Source organism: Triturus cristatus, chromosome 4_1 (assembly GCF_964204655.1).
Source record: "Triturus cristatus chromosome 4_1, aTriCri1.1, whole genome shotgun sequence".
Taxonomy (NCBI): domain Eukaryota; kingdom Metazoa; phylum Chordata; class Amphibia; order Caudata; family Salamandridae; genus Triturus; species Triturus cristatus.
In genome coordinates, this window is record NC_140585.1 from 219,428,559 (window position 1) to 219,445,809 (window position 17,251).

Sequence of the window (17,251 nt, forward strand, 5' to 3'; positions counted from 1 at the left end):
CGGTTCCTTCTTACCAGATTCCGGTTTAATCCATTTCCTCTGTTGATGATCTTACCCAGGCCTACTACTGGGAATATGCAGTGGAGACCCTGCATATGCGATCATTGTTCTGCTCAAAATCTCAGGTATTTTATGTTTTTCTGTGGCTTTTATGATGTTCCTCGTAAGATTCTCTTGGTACCTTAGTTGAAAATTCTTAATTTTGTCCGGCTAAGCCTGCTCTTATGCATTTTCTGTTACTCCCGCATGTTCATGTAACCTATGCTGTTACCTGCTTTTTGGTCTCATCGCGAAGGCGGAGGAAGGCGCTAGATGCAGGATCTGGGCCAATTGACCAGTTATATTAGTATGCACTTTACTGCGGTTATATTTTTTTTAATGATTGTTTTTGTGCCCTGCCAAATTACATAATACCAAATGTTATGAATTTTAATGTGATTTGCTGCGTTTATGACATATTTTAAAAGGGCTTTAGTTAAGTATGTATTGTACTGGCCTTTAATTGTTTAGATGGCTTTTACACTTGGTTAATTTACACAATAGGTTTGTTTTGATTTTAACTACGTATAGTACAGGTATGAACACTCTTGACTTATTGTACTATCTTGTATTCTGCATATATATATATATATATATATATATATATATATATATATATATATATATATATATACACACATACATACATTGTTTTTAAAACGTTGATGCATTGTGTTATGGATTGTTGAATGTACTGATGCCATTATGTACATTTATGGTCCAACTAAGACCGAATAAACATTTCTGATGATGATTATGAACGGAGTCTCTAAAGCATTGCAAAATATATGCTTCACAGGGCTAGGGCTGTACCTCTCACCAACAACTTTGTTCCACATTCAAGTTCATCTGAAGGGACAGGATTCAATTAAATTCTACATGTTGGTCAGTATGAATCTCGCTCCTGTGTTGAACAGTACCGTCGTTCAGTTGAACTGGCTGTGTAGTATTTGTGAACTAGCCAAATCACTTGCAACAACTTGTTCTTCCTTAGTAAAAATGGGTCATTTTTCAGCACACAAATCATACTACCCTAATAAGACAGCGGGACCCAACAGAAGCAAGACGGGGATGGTTAGCTCATCAAATGATCAAAGATCAATGATAATTGAGGAAATGTGATCCTAACCACATAGACCAGTAGAAGTGACATTATAAGGGTAGTGAATCCAGTGTAAATCAAATTTAGGATTCTCTAGCCACTCCACATAGCACACCAGTGGATGGTTTTCTTAATACACATCACGTAAGAACCTGGAACATGGTTATGGGATATTTTAGGTTGAATGAGGGGGTTCGTTTTTCCATTTAATTTCACATACTTTACTTTTTGACACTACAGTCAGGGAAAGTAAACATGGTTTACTATACCCGGACTGGCCATTCCATTAAAAGTTGAGCTTAGCAGACATGTACAGTTCTGGCTGGATTATGTGTCGTGAGCAACTTGAATAGATCCGGTCCAACTTACAGCTTGTAAATAATTACACAATCCTTATTCTGAATAGGTGGGAGGGTGTATGGTGAGATGTGAGCGAGACAGAAGAAATCCCTTCCTCCAATCTATGCATTAATTTCACTTTATTAAGCCCGATTAATTGTATTCTTAACTAAAGCAACAGGTCTCTGCCACTTAAATCTGGACGAAACAGCAATGTTACTATGTTGGAAACAGCCCACTCCCACTCCGCAGGGTGGTGGTGGACTCCCCGAACACACTGTGGTAGCTTGGCTCGAGTGGTCAGGAAACAGGCACAGTGCTAAGCATACAATATACCCATACAACAACCATGCGTGCATCCGTTCCAAAAACGACTCTACACCGTAAAAATTATGAAAATATTCTTCTTTATCTTTTTCTCTTAGTTGCTGATTGGAAAAATAAATAGGTCAATCACAATATACAAGTCTCAATTAGTGCAGGTCAAATAAATATTGGCTGTTTGATGAAATAAATAGGGGTGATCATAAATAACAGGGCATAAATACAAGTGCAATATATACAGACAATTAAATACTTTGAGGCAATAAATACTGTACCAATAAATATTGTACACCAACAAGTCCTGTGGACCTATAAATATAGTGCAGCAATAAATAGGTAAAAACTCAATAAATACAGTATCCCCAATAAATAATTAAAAGTATACAGCAACACTCATGTAATCAGATGACACTTCAATTCTTAAGGGCTGATTTGGCCCAGGCACAGCTTGTAGGGTTGTGGAAGGCTTGAGGGGGGCTACTCCCTGGCTGGGACAAGGCTGAGGCCTAAACTGAGGTAGATCAAAGGGGGGAATACCAGTGCCCTGGCTTTCTCTCTCCACACAACCTCTCTAGGTTAGTCCCAGTTCACCCCTTGCACAGTCAGGTTGGTTTCAGCACCTCCCTAGCCCCTTAGAGCAGTCTCTCAGGTCTCCACAGGGCCTTAGGCGCCCTCTACTCCACTTACTGCCCTTTTTCTGATGTTCCGACGCCGCTGGAGTCGTGTCGACGCCGTGAGGCGGTTCCGGTTCGGTCTCGGCGGCCTCGGCACAATGTCAGTTCTTTGACGACGCCGGCAGGCGGTTCCGGTCCGATGTCGGTGGCCTCGGTTCGATCTCGACCTCCGATTCGACGGCGTCGGGCAGTCTCCTCACGATGTCGACTTCGGGCGGCTCCGGTCCGATGGCGCTCTCGGCTCCGATGACGTCAGCCGGCCTGGCCTCGATGTCGACTTCCGGCGACTCCGGGGTGCGATCCTCACCCCCGACCTCCGGTGCTCCTCCACACAGGTTCCGGGCGACTCCGGAGTGCGATCCTCACTCCCGACCTCCGGTGCTCCTCTACCTCGGTCTCCGACGACTCCGGAGGGCGGACTTCACTCCTCCGATGACGCCGCTCGCTCGACCTCGGTTCACTTCCTCCTCGACCTCTGGTATTCCTCACGACCTCCGTCGGCGCCCTCTCACGACCTCAGGCGGCTCCGGGTACGACGTCTGCTACTTCAGTCAGCGCCGCTTCTCCACCTCGGGCTCCAGGTCTTCAGGCTACTCGACGCCGGACTCCAGGGAAACCAGTTCTCAGGTCAGGATCTTGCTGCTTTCTGCTTCTAAGGCCTGTTCCTGCTGTTCAGGTCCTTAGGATGAGTTTTTCTGTCTTCTTCCCACACAGGGCTATAGGCTGGGATCCATCAGTAGGGACAAGTATCAAGGGTGGGTTTATGGACCCCACTCCAGGCACAAGTTTCCACCCCTGCTGCTTCACTCCTTCCTCCTTCACTGTTGTGCTCCTCTCTCTTCACCAGTCAGGTGCCAACTGCCAGCTCCAACTGCCAACTGCCTCTCTTATCCTCCCAACATTCTAAACGGTCTCCAACTGTCACAGAGTTCTGGAATCTCCTGGAATGTTCTGGAAGGTGCTGGTAGGTTCCAGTGGATGCTGGTGATGTCACAGGTGGCCACCATCTTGTGCTCCAGTCCCTCAGACAGAAGTTTCAGGGGTAGCTAAAATGGCTCCCTGAATCTGCAGCAACACGAAAAAGTCTGGTGGTTCCCAAAAAGGAAAAATTCAAACAGGGTTTGAGGCAAAAGTGGGACAAAATAAATAATGATGAGGAGGGACCACCCAAAGGGCTGACAGGTCTAACACGCGTCCCCCCCAGCTGAAAGTGGGGAGAGCTACCCAACCCCTTGGGAGTTCTCATCACTAAGGCGGAAATACCTTGAGAGACCGTCTGCATTGGCGTGGTCCACTCCAGGCCGATGTTCCACCTGAAAGTCCATCCCCTGTAGGGAAATAGACCACCTCAACAACTTGGGATTCTCCCCCTTCATTTGCATCAGCCAACGAAGGGGTCTGTGGTCGGTCTGAACAAGGAAGTGCGAGCCAAACAGGTATGGCCGCAGCTTCTTCAGAGCCCATACCACTGCAAAGGCTTCACGCTCTATTGCACTCCACTTCTGTTCCCTGGGAAGTAGTCTCCTGGATAGGAAGACCACGGGTTGATCCAGACCCTCTTCGTTGAGTTGCGATAACACTGCCCCAATGCCATGTTCTGATGCATCTGTCTGGACAATGAACTTCTTGGAAAAGTCTGGGGCCCTTAAGACCGGGGCCTCGCACATGGCTTTCTTCAATTTCTCAAAGGCTTGCTGACAAGCCTCCGTCCAGACTACCCGTCGAGGTTGTTTCTTGGACGTGAGCTCCGTGAGAGGGGCTACGATGGTACCGTACCCCTTCACGAAGCGGCGATAGTATCCCGTGAGGCCCAAAAATGCTCGGACCTCAGTCTGTGTCTTGGGGGGTTCCCAGGCCATGATGGCCTCGATCTTCGCCTGGAGGGGTTGCACCGTTCCCCTACCCACCAAGTGTCCAAGGTACACTACCGACCCCTGCCCGATCTGGCACTTGCTGGCCTTGATCGTCAATCCAGCTTGTCTCAGGGCCTGGAGAACAGCTTGCAGGTGACGCAAGTGATCCTCCCAGCTGTTACTGAAGACGGCTATGTCATCCAGATAAGCAGCAGAGAAACTCTCCATTCCGGTGAGGATCTGGTTTACCAGGCGCTGAAACGTGGCAGGTGAGTTCTTGAGCCCAAAGGGCATCACACAGAACTGGTAGTGGCCATTGGGCGTGGAGAAGGCTGACCTTTCCCTTGCTCCATCAGTCAAAGAGATCTGCCAGTACCCCGAAGTAAGGTCAAAGGTACTTAGATATTGGGCAGCTCCCAGCCGGTCAATCAATTAATCCGCCCTAGGGATCGGATGAGCATCAGTTTTTGTCACTGAATTCAGTCCCCGGTAGTCCACACAGAACCTCAGTTCTGGTTGGGCACCCGGTGGTGCAGCTTTTGGTACTAACACCACCGGACTGGACCAGGGGCTGCTAGAAGGTTCAATCACTCCTAGCTCCAGCATCTTAGTGACCTCACTATGAATGCTGGCCTTCACCTTGTCTGACATCCGGTAGATCTTGGACTTCACAGGTGGGCTGTCTCCTGTGTCCACGTCATGGACGCACAGGTGAGTCCTACCCGGGACAAGGGAGAACAACGCAGAGTACTGCCCCAGGGCCTGGCGACAGTCCTCCTGCTGTTCAGGAGTTAGAGATGGGGAGAGAATCACTCCCTCCACCGACCCATCCTTTTCCTGAGACGCAAACAGATCAGGGAGAGGCTCGCTTTCCACGTCAGTCACCATCATCAAGATGACTTCGGGCCTCTCGTGGTGGGGTTTGAGGCGGTTGGCATGCAGCACCCGCAGGGGCTGACGAGGGGTCTTCAGGTCCACCAAGTAGGTAGCCTTACCCTTCTTCTCCAACACCTCAAAGGGTCCTGACCAGCGATCCTGGAGGGCACTAAGCTCTCCTGGTTCGATCACCCACACCTTCTGGCCAGGCTCCAACTCCACCGGGTGAGCGTTGTGGTCATACCACGCCTTCATCACTGCTTGGCTGGCTTCCAAGTTGTCAGAAGCTTGCTTCCACAACTTAGCCATTTGGCTCCGGAAGGCCAGCATGTAGCTCACCACATCCTGGGGGAGCTTTCTGGGAGTTCTTTCCCATCCGTCTCTCACCAGGTTAAGAGGTCCACGTACAGGGTGCCCATACAGAAGCTCGAAGGGGCTGAAGCCCACTCCCTTCTGTGGCACTTCCCTGTAGGAAAAAAGTAAACAGGGTAGGAGGACGTCCCATTTCCTCCGCAGGCTTTCAGGCAGACTTCTGATCATGCCTTTTAAGGTTTTGTTAAACCTTTCCACTAGACCATTGGTCTGGGGGTGGTAAGGAGTTGTGAACCGGTAGGTCACTCCACACTCCTTCCACATTGCCCGCATATATGCTGACATGAAGTTGGTCCCCCTGTCAGACACAACTTCCTTGGGAAAACCCACTCGGGTAAAGATTCCCATCAGGGCCCTAGCCACAACAGGTGCTGTTATGGTCCTCAGAGGTATTGCCTCTGGGTACCGTGTGGCATGATCCACCAGAACCAGGATAAACCTGTGACCAGCTGTAGTTGGTGGATCTAATGGACCCACAATGTCGATGCCCACCCTTTCAAAGGGGGTGCTAACGACAGGAAGTGGTTCCAGGGGAGCTTTCAGCTTCACCCCCGTTTTCCCACTGGCTTGGCAAGACACACATGTCCGGCAGTAGGTATCGGACGACACTTTCATCTGAGGCCAATAAAAGTGTGGGACAAGACGGGCGAAGGTCTTGTCTTGCCCCAGGTGTCCTGCCAATGGTATCTCGTGAGCCAACTCCAAAAGGAAGGCTCGATAACGTTGAGGAACTACCAAGGCTCGTGACGATCCATGTAGGGGTGCCTTGGGTTCACTGTAGAGGAGGCCATCCTCCCAGTAAACACTGTAGTTCCCTTCAACGTTCCCTGCTGCCTGGGCTTCGGCCTGTCGCCTCAGCCCCTCAAGGGTAGGGCACTCCCTCTGGCCCTGGCAGAATTCCTCCCTGGACGGCCCTCCCTCCACGTGCCACTCGGCCGGGATGGGTAAGTCCTCCAGGTTGGTAACGTCCCCCTCCGCAGACTCCTGGCCCACCACCTCCGGTGGCCTATCCGTCCTACGGGGTGGAGACGCCGAGGCAGGCTCCTCCTGTCCTCGGTTCTTCCCTTGACTGGCAGCTGGCTGGGCCTTTGTTCCAGGCTCCAGCCGAAATGAACTCCCTCTTCGGGTAGTCTCGGACCTTGTGCTAACACAGGCCCAGTCAGGTGTACCCAGCATCTCGGTGTGAGTCCGGTATTCCACCTCCTTCCAAGCGTTGTGCTCCATGTCATTGCCCAGCAGACAATCGACTGGCACGGCAGGGCTTACGGCAACTCGAAGTGAACCTGCAACCCCCCCCCCATTCAAAGGGAACCTCGGCCACGGGATAGTGGCCTGTTCTGCCGTCAGCCATCGCGGCTGGGTGGAGTACATCGGGAATTACCTGCTCTGGAGACACCAGCTGGCTACGCACCATAGTCATACTGGCCCCTGTGTCTCTCAGAGCCTCCCCTCTTTGGCCGTTGATGGTGATCCACTGCCCATACTTTGCGGGCACCTGGATCTTAGGAACCATCTCCCGTTCTCCCAGGGACACTAAAGTGACACCCGCCCACTCCCTTCCCTTAGTTAAGGGCATCTCCTCCCCGAGCACTACACTAGCTACTCCGGGGGTCTTTCCTCCAGTGGGAGGGGGTGATCGTTTCTGACACTTCGGGTCTCCTTTATAGTGTCCAACGCCACCACACTCGTAGCAATGGACAACCCTTGGCTGCTGACTCTGGCCAGGATTAGGGTTTCTGGGTGGGTTAGCCTTAGAGGTGAATCCTGTTCCCTTCCCTTGGAAGTTATTTTGGGGGCCTTTGGAGAACTCCTTTTTCTTTTCCCCTCCCTCTTTCTTCTGGGGGGCGCCCTGTCCGGCCTTTTGAGTATCCCCTCCAGTCCCCCTTGTGGACACCCGGGTACTAGCCCAAATGTCCGCCTCCTCAGCAAGCTTCCGGGGACTGGTCAGCTTGCTATCCACCAGGTGTTGCCGCAGTTCAGGGAAACATTTCTCGAGCAGGTGTTCCTTCAGTACTAGGTCAAACAACTCCTCGTAGTTCCTCACTTCACTGCCCTGAATCCAACCTTCCATTGCCTTCTTTGCATAGTCCAGGAAGTCCACCCAATTCTGTGTGCCCAATTTGTGACTACCCCTGAACTTCTGTCTGTACTTTTCAGGTGTTAGTCCAAACTTTCTGATGAGCGCCAGTTTCATGGTGGGGTAGTGGGTCTGCTCATCCTCTTCGAGGGCCAATAAAGCATCCCTACCAGCTGGAGGCATGTACCTATACAATCCTCCTCCCCAATACTTCACTGGAACCCCATGGGCCCTCAACGAGACCTCATAGGCTGCTAGCCACTTGGCGATGTCGTCACCCGCCCCATAGCTAGCTACTATGTCCTTTGGCAGGTAAGGTTTGGATTCCCTGGTGATTTCTTGGTCTTTGCTGCCACCATTAGGAACAGTTGGTGCCCCAATTCTTAAGATCTGAAGCTCTATCTCTTTCAGTCTTATCTCATGAGCCATCCTCTCTTTCTCCGTCTCATGAGCCAACCTCTGTTCCTCCTTCTCCTTCTCCAGCTTTGCTAAATCCCATGTGAGCTGTCTTTTCTCTCTCCGATCTGCTAACTCCACGCTGGATAAGCCCCCGCTAGAGACAGTGCTGCCCTTCCTAGAAAGTGTCCTGGGCCCTGCTGACAGGTTCCCCACCTCAGGTTGGTACATCTCAGCCCCCTCGGGGTCAGGCTCTCCATCCCTGTCTTCCTCCTCAGCCTTGCTTTCTCGGCGTGCCTCCCCCCAAGCCCTTAAGCTGGTTTGGAGTGCACCCTTCTTTGCTCCTGGGGGACAGTACACCCCCTCCCGCTGGCAAAACTCCCTGAGTTGGGCCACAGTGTACGTTTCTAGATTCTCTAGTACAAACTCCATCTTGCCCACTCAGGTTAGAGGACAGGTTTTGTGCAGTAACAATGTAGGGTGGTACTTTTAGTAATACCTCCTCCCACCACCAGAGTAAATTTGGAAAAAACAAAAACCCACAATTAGGAAGGCCGCTGTGAGAAAACTCCCGGTGTAGGCCTATGGACTACCCACAGTTATTGTTGAGTATATGTAGGCACAGCTCTATCCCACCACTGAACACCAATTTATGTTGGAAACAGCCCACTCCCACTCCGCAGGGTGGTGGTGGACTCCCCGAACACACTGTGGTAGCTTGGCTCGAGTGGTCAGGAAACAGGCACAGTGCTAAGCATACAATATACCCATACAACAACCATGCGTGCATCCGTTCCAAAAACGACTCTACACCGTAAAAATTATGAAAATATTCTTCTTTATCTTTTTCTCTTAGTTGCTGATTGGAAAAATAAATAGGTCAATCACAATATACAAGTCTCAATTAGTGCAGGTCAAATAAATATTGGCTGTTTGATGAAATAAATAGGGGTGATCATAAATAACAGGGCATAAATACAAGTGCAATATATACAGACAATTAAATACTTTGAGGCAATAAATACTGTACCAATAAATATTGTACACCAACAAGTCCTGTGGACCTATAAATATAGTGCAGCAATAAATAGGTAAAAACTCAATAAATACAGTATCCCCAATAAATAATTAAAAGTATACAGCAACACTCATGTAATCAGATGACACTTCAATTCTTAAGGGCTGATTTGGCCCAGGCACAGCTTGTAGGGTTGTGGAAGGCTTGAGGGGGGCTACTCCCTGGCTGGGACAAGGCTGAGGCCTAAACTGAGGTAGATCAAAGGGGGGGAATACCAGTGCCCTGGCTTTCTCTCTCCACACAACCTCTCTAGGTTAGTCCCAGTTCACCCCTTGCACAGTCAGGTTGGTTTCAGCACCTCCCTAGCCCCTTAGAGCAGTCTCTCAGGTCTCCACAGGGCCTTAGGCGCCCTCTACTCCACTTACTGCCCTTTTTCTGATGTTCCGACGCCGCTGGAGTCGTGTCGACGCCGTGAGGCGGTTCCGGTTCGGTCTCGGCGGCCTCGGCACAATGTCAGTTCTTTGACGACGCCGGCAGGCGGTTCCGGTCCGATGTCGGTGGCCTCGGTTCGATCTCGACCTCCGATTCGACGGCGTCGGGCAGTCTCCTCACGATGTCGACTTCGGGCGGCTCCGGTCCGATGGCGCTCTCGGCTCCGATGACGTCAGCCGGCCTGGCCTCGATGTCGACTTCCGGCGACTCCGGGGTGCGATCCTCACCCCCGACCTCCGGTGCTCCTCCACACAGGTTCCGGGCGACTCCGGAGTGCGATCCTCACTCCCGACCTCCGGTGCTCCTCTACCTCGGTCTCCGACGACTCCGGAGGGCGGACTTCACTCCTCCGATGACGCCGCTCGCTCGACCTCGGTTCACTTCCTCCTCGACCTCTGGTATTCCTCACGACCTCCGTCGGCGCCCTCTCACGACCTCAGGCGGCTCCGGGTACGACGTCTGCTACTTCAGTCAGCGCCGCTTCTCCACCTCGGGCTCCAGGTCTTCAGGCTACTCGACGCCGGACTCCAGGGAAACCAGTTCTCAGGTCAGGATCTTGCTGCTTTCTGCTTCTAAGGCCTGTTCCTGCTGTTCAGGTCCTTAGGATGAGTTTTTCTGTCTTCTTCCCACACAGGGCTATAGGCTGGGATCCATCAGTAGGGACAAGTATCAAGGGTGGGTTTATGGACCCCACTCCAGGCACAAGTTTCCACCCCTGCTGCTTCACTCCTTCCTCCTTCACTGTTGTGCTCCTCTCTCTTCACCAGTCAGGTGCCAACTGCCAGCTCCAACTGCCAACTGCCTCTCTTATCCTCCCAACATTCTAAACGGTCTCCAACTGTCACAGAGTTCTGGAATCTCCTGGAATGTTCTGGAAGGTGCTGGTAGGTTCCAGTGGATGCTGGTGATGTCACAGGTGGCCACCATCTTGTGCTCCAGTCCCTCAGACAGGAGTTTCAGGGGTAGCTAAAATGGCTCCCTGAATCTGCAGCAACACGAAAAAGTCTGGTGGTTCCCAAAAAGGAAAAATTCAAACAGGGTTTGAGGCAAAAGTGGGACAAAATAAATAATGATGAGGAGGGACCACCCAAAGGGCTGACAGGTCTAACATACTACATCTGAAATAAATGCAAAATGCTCACATGCCATAGAGGAGATAAGGGCATAGAGTTGTAGAAAGAAGCTCAGCCTCTGCGAGAAATGTTAACTAGGTACTTACCTTTGAAAACGCCCTTTCTGATGTATACTATAGCTAACCCCAGATTCCTCTCCTTAGAAGACTTGTAAGAAAGTGGCTCTGTATGTACTGATCCCAAATAGTTACAGTGTGCACAGAGTCCACAGTTCCCAGAGGTTTGTCAGAGGCTAAAGTTAGATACAACATTACTCTCTAGAGTGGTAGCTTGGTTGAGCAGTAAGGCAGTATCAGAGGGCAGTGTAAAGCATTTGTTGCACACACTCAGTCAGCAAATGGTCTCACACACTCAAGAACTGAACTCTAGGCCAATGGTTTTGTATACAAATATATGGTTGTTTTAGTCTAGAACCAACAATAGATTTCAAAATATACTTTCTCTGAATGAAAGGCTTTAGATAAATACTTTCAATATGCAATAGGCTTTGGAATGCAATAGACACAGTTGCTGCAATAGGCAACACAATTTCAAACAGAATAATACATTGAGCTCAATGGGAATTTCTAGTTAAATGCAATTAGTTAATTTAAGGATTACTTTTCTAACCACAGGACTGGATCCTGGATTCAGTCCTGGGACATTTCCTGTAAACAGTTGAGTAAAAGCGTTTTGGTTACAGTAGTGATTTTTAAGCAATATTTTGGTATTTTAAAAGTTGACACTTAGAAACTTTTTCTCATAGAATCACCAATGTTATCCTATGGGAGAAATTAGGTGGGGTTATTGTTACTTTTTCTAACTTAGTGTTAGATCCTGGATCCAGCACTGGTGCATCACCTGTAAACAGTTGAAAGAATGTGTTTTGGTTATACAGGCGATTTTTAACGAATATTTGTAAGTTTGCAAAATTGACACAAACTGTTTCAGCAAAAACCAGGCAATGTTATCCTATGGAAGGAAATTCAAATTATAGGTAAAGTATGTTCTCGTTACTTTTGTAATCCAGTGCTGGGCTCCTAGGTTCAGCACTGGGACATCTATCTAAAACGGGTAAGTAATTACATTTTCACAGTTGGTGCGATTTTTAAAGAAGATTTGTAGTTTGTAAAAATCGACACTTAGAAGAAATTTCACAGAAAAACAGTCAATGGTTTCCTATGGAAGAAAATTGGGTTAGAGGTAAGTATGGTTGTAATTACTTTTCAGGATCAGTGCTGGGCACCAAGATACAGCACTGGGATCTCTTCTGATAGCAGGTGAGTATTTTCGTTTTCGTTACTCGGTTGATTTTAGGTGAATATTTTAAAGTTTAGAAACTCCACACTTAGAAGAATTTCCAAGTGAAACCAGTCAATGTTACCCTATGGAAGAAAAGAGAGTTATCGGCTTTTGGGTAAGTACTCGACTGGCAGCGTTAAGGTTCTGGGCATAGACTCCGGGGTCTGCCATGGTCAGGTCAGTACAGTTGTTACACACTCAGTGGCACAGGGGCAGCCGGGTGCAGAGCGAGTTAGGCCCAATGTTATCCTATGGGAGGCAGGGGGCCCTTGGTTGGTGGCTGCTGGCTAGCAGGCCACGCGGCTGTGGAAGCTGGGCTCCTGGTCACTTGCTCAGGGAAATGGGGAAGTAGAGTAGAGATTGCATTGCCAGGGGCACTCGGGCGGCTGGGTGCAGGGTGCTTTTGAGCCGTCGGGCGCTCAATGGATTGCAATGGAGAAGCTCAAAAACGAACAAAGGCTGCAAGGCGGAGGAAGATTTTTCAGGTGTGACCACCACTTCAAGAGGTAAGTTGGGTAGTTGGAGAATAGGTAGGCACCCAGGAGTTGGGCACAGGGGGCCGCACGGCGCCGGGTACAGGGGTGCCTTTTGGTGTCGGGAAATCTTACCCTCTGCTGGTCGCGGTGGGAGGGTCCCTGGTTCTGAGGCTGCAGGCATCGTCAGGAGCGTCGAGGTGGGTCCTTGGGTGCTGGATTCGGAGTCACAGTCGCTGGGGGGACGTCTTCGTGGTCTTTGTTCACTCCGGCACAGGCCAGGCAGGTTCGAGGTTCCTGGCTGATGCCAGGGGTCAGTTACTTGCTTTGAGCAGTACCACTGCTTGTGGGAGTCCCAGTTGCTTAGAGTCACAAGGTAGCCAGGTCCTCCGGGGTTTGTGAGGTTGCTGGCCACTGGAGATGCCGGGATTTAGCAGGAGCAGGTTCGAGGGTCGACAGGCCGGTAGGGCTGGGGCCAAAGCAGTTGGTGTCTTCCTCTTGTTAGCAGCTGCACGGCAGGTCTAGTTTCTTGATCTTCTTTGCTGTTTCGGAATCTGGATTTAAGGAAGGAAGGTTCAGGGTGCCCCCTAAATACTGAATTTAGGGGCGTTACAGGTAGGTAAAAGGCAGGGACCAATAGGTCCCTTCCCTGGGGTGGGTACACCCCCTATCCTGCCTCTCTCCTGTTGGAGGGGGGCAGTAGCCTAGTCCTGATTGGGCAGGGCTTTCCATCTTCAAGATGGCGAGAGCCCAGAGATGTGCTTCACCTCACCCCCCCCCACCTGAGGGGTGGGGTTGGCAGAGGCTGGCACACCCCCTTTCTTTCCTTGGGGTTTCCGTCAGTCTTCCCGCCAGAGTGGGGGGTCAGAACCGTTAGGGGCCAGTTGCTGAGTACAGCAAGTGGCCTGGAGAAGCCCACAAAAGGCAGCATGCCTTTGAAGCTTCCCCTGCCCATCCTGGGGGAGGGGAGTGCGGGGGGACGGGGACATTGCACCTCGCCCAGGATGTGCATTGTTGCAGGCCCAGGAGAGCGGATGGCTCTCTACCCAGGGGTCCAGCAACATGTCTGCTGTGTGGCAGCCTAGGCAGCCCCTCAGACAAGACGTGGATTGTAGGTTAGGTACATTAAGATTTAATGTACAATGCACGACAGAGGGCATCTCCAAGATGCCCTCTGTCGTGCATTGTACATTAAATCCCACACTGGCATCAGTGTTGGTTTAATGTGCTGAGAAGTTTGATACCAAACTTCTCAGTCTTCAGTGTTGCTATCATGGTGCTGTGGAGTTCGTGTTGACGACCTCCCAGCACCATATACTCTTAATGGCAGCACTGCACTTACAGTGCCCAGGAATGGACCTGGGTACTGTAGGGGCACAGGGCTCATGCACCTGTGCCCACACCACTGACATAGGGCACCCAGGTAGAGGGGTGGCTGATGTATGCCAGGGCAGTGTGTGTTGTGGGTATGGCACACAGGGATGTGTGCCATGTCGACTCTGTTTCGTTCTGCACCCAGACACTCAGCCTGCCAGGGCAGTGTGTTTGTCAGGGTACAGGGCCTCTAAGGGTGGCACAATAAGTGCTGCAGCCCTTAGGGGCCTTCTCTGGTCATAAGGCCCTGGGTACCTAGTGTACCATGTCCCAGGGGCTTACATGTGGCCAGAGATGCCAATTGGGTTTAGGCTTCAACACAGTTTTAGGGAAGGAACATAGGTCCTGGGCACCTGATTGGCAGGAGCCCAGGGCACACTCAGTCACAGTACATTCAGCAATTCAGTGAAACGTGGGGGCATACCATGCAAGAAATATGGCACTTTCTCACACGACAATTCTGAAACTTTTCTCCAGCAATGCTCCTGTCTGCTGCTAGGTGGTGTCATGCAGCTCTGCGTTGCCTCTATACCACCCAGAAGTTTCAAAGTGGATCTGCATGGACGTCAGTTTCTTATTATTACCTTTTCGTTCCGTCAGACACAGCGCATGGAGAATTGTTGGTACCATTGTGCAGGGTTGTAATTTGGGACCTTTTTAGATCTTAAAAAACAAGTCTCATGGATACTTCGAACTGCATATTCCTTACCCTAAAATAGATACCAAAGCAGTACCTCCCCAATATGGAGGGTCTGTAAAGTGGGCTCAGACTACCATATCTTGCAGGACCAAGTAGGCAAAATGGCTTTTTCATAGAACCTGGCTATCAAGGCAGTAGTGCTTCGTGAACGTAAGCAATGATGCACCCATTGAAGCGTGGCAGATGTCAAAAACAGACACTCTGCAAGCCAACGCAGTAGTGGCAGCCTTAGCCTTTTGGGGGCTTCTTTTTGGCCAGTATGTAGCAGTTCCTAATGCAGAGGACTATCCACTTGGACAGGGTCCTCTTCTTCACAGCCTCTGCCCTTTCACCACATGGCTGATCACCCACACACTTGTCTTTGGGACGACCAATATAAAAGCTTTAAGCCTTTTTGAGGTCCAACTGATGAAGCGCCATCTGCTCTTTCAAGGGGTGAGTGGGAGGCAGAGAATGCTGGCAGAATGAGGAATTGCCTAATGTGGAAAGAAGTCACACCTTCAGGCAAAAAGGTTGACCAGGTCTTTAGCACCAGGCTGGCTGAAATAAAGGTGGTGTAGGGTGGTTGCACCAACAGTGCCTGAAGCTCATTCACTTGACAAGCTGAAGTATTAAAAATGAGGAAAACAGTCTTTCAAATGAAGATACAATGAGCAGTTATGCATCTGCCCGGACGGGTGGACACATGAGAAATGTCAAGACCAATTTAAGTGCCACCATGGCACAAAAGAACATCCAATAGCTTGGCTTGAAAAGGTCAATCTCACGGACAGAACACCAGGCCATAAATAGGTCCCAGCGCTAGGCATAAAAGGAATTTGTGGAAGGACACGTGGTGTCGCGGAGGGCACCTACCACTTCTGGCAACAGATCAAATGCAGCAACATGCTGGTGCCTAATCTCCATGCATAGAGGTGCAGTTTGTATGAATTCAAGGGGGGGGACCCTGCCCTGCTGCGACATAAGATCTTCCCTAACTGGTTGCCTGATTGGAGGACACATACTCAGAAGTTCTGTGTACAACACGCCCTTGGCCCAGTCCGGAGTCCAGTCGTGTTTGACTGTCGAACACACAATTCTCAACACTGTGCTTTCTAGGTGGCGGCAAAAGTATCTACCAGGATTCTCCATATTTCAAGAAGATGCCCTGTGCCACCTTGGGATGAAGATGTAATTTGTGATCTGCTAGACACCGTTGCTCAGCTTGTGTACTCTGGCATTCAAGGTCCATGCCAGATATCAACTGTACATTGGAAGGCCCTTGCGTCTTCACTTTAGAAACAGGGTGCCAGGATCGGGTTGAGTCCCACTTCACTTTTTACTGTTTGTGTTTAGACTTCGACATGGACTTACTGGAGGACTTTCAACGCAAAGTAGACCTCTCAGGGTTACAGCCTTGGAAATGAGATTGAGTCAGCGCCCACCATCTAGAGCAGGGAGATGGTGTATTGCTGGATTCAATCCTATGTATTGGGACCATGTGATGACCTTTGACTACCGTTGTTTTAATGGACTATGTGTTTTAATTTACTAGTATTTTAACAACATAATTGTTTCTCACTTGCATTCTGCTTTGTGATTTCATTTTGTGTCTCCTTGTAGCTTCAGAGTGGGAGTGTTTCACAGATTAGGACAGCCATAGACTTGCCAGGAACAGAATGTGTGGGATGTGCATTTGAAAGCATGAAAGAGAGAAATGTTTGGAATGTACTTGTCTGTCTCAGAGTATAGTGCTGTAGGCAGTGGTGGGCAAATGTGCATTAAGTTGTACATTGTAAAATTGAGTTTTACTTACGGGCTTTAATGTGTCCTAAACTCAATCATGAATTCGGACTGTCTAGCTTGAGCTCTGCACACACACACAGGCCCCCAGGTTACTCATGATTATTTAGGTTATATGCGTCTAAGATAGTTTTCTTCTTTGAGGGTGTTTTCTGTACTTTTGGAGATATTTTCTAATTTCGCAAGCTTAACTAAGATAAGGGGATGAAACCTGCTTGGGAGCTCAAGGAGAAAACATGTGGACTCCTTTGCCTACGAATACTTGCATGGCGCCTGGCCAGCACCAGTAAGTTTCCTTGCTGTAGAGGATGTCTTCTCGAAAACTCCTTGTGCACTGTGATTATTATAAAACTTGGGTTTCTTGGCTCGTAAACCAGATCTCTCCTGAGGGATGGACGCATGTGCTCAGTGATGCATTTCCCAGCTTGAGGATTCTCTTGACCCCAGGACTCTTATTTGGAATCCACCAGTCTAGTGTGGGCTAACATGAAGATAATGCAGCCGGCGAGGTATTTTGTCTGATCCTTGGTTTTGAGATATATGTATGTATTATTCATTGGTTCTTGTCCATTGGCATTATCTGGTGTATTCTGTGTACATATTTTATACACTTCCATTCTGTGTATGCATGCTCTTTATATTGGAGTCTTTAGTTTAACAGTGCTTATTTCTTGTATTTGATTACTTGTTTTTATCAGAGCTTGTTTCTTGCATTGAACATCCATTATTATTATATTTGCTCTGTTGCATTTAATTTAGGAGTATTCCTTTATTATAATCTGCTTATGTTTTGCTTCATTATTATTATTTGCCTTGTGAGTGATCATTATTAGCATGTGTTTTACCATAATTATCTGCTTGTGTTTGATCTCATGCATTTGAACCTGTAATACATTTATTTGCATGTTGTTTTCATTTGACATCTGGGAAAGTCTTTCTGTTAGAG

The 17,251-nt window shown here is 49.3% G+C and overlaps 1 protein-coding gene across 1 annotated transcript in view; it reads right to left on the minus strand.

The window, feature by feature from the left end:
• Positions 1-17,251, minus strand: part of PATL1 (PAT1 homolog 1, processing body mRNA decay factor) — a 278,312-nt gene that overhangs the window by 133,470 nt on the left and 127,591 nt on the right. The gene's annotated exons all lie outside the window — the stretch shown is intronic.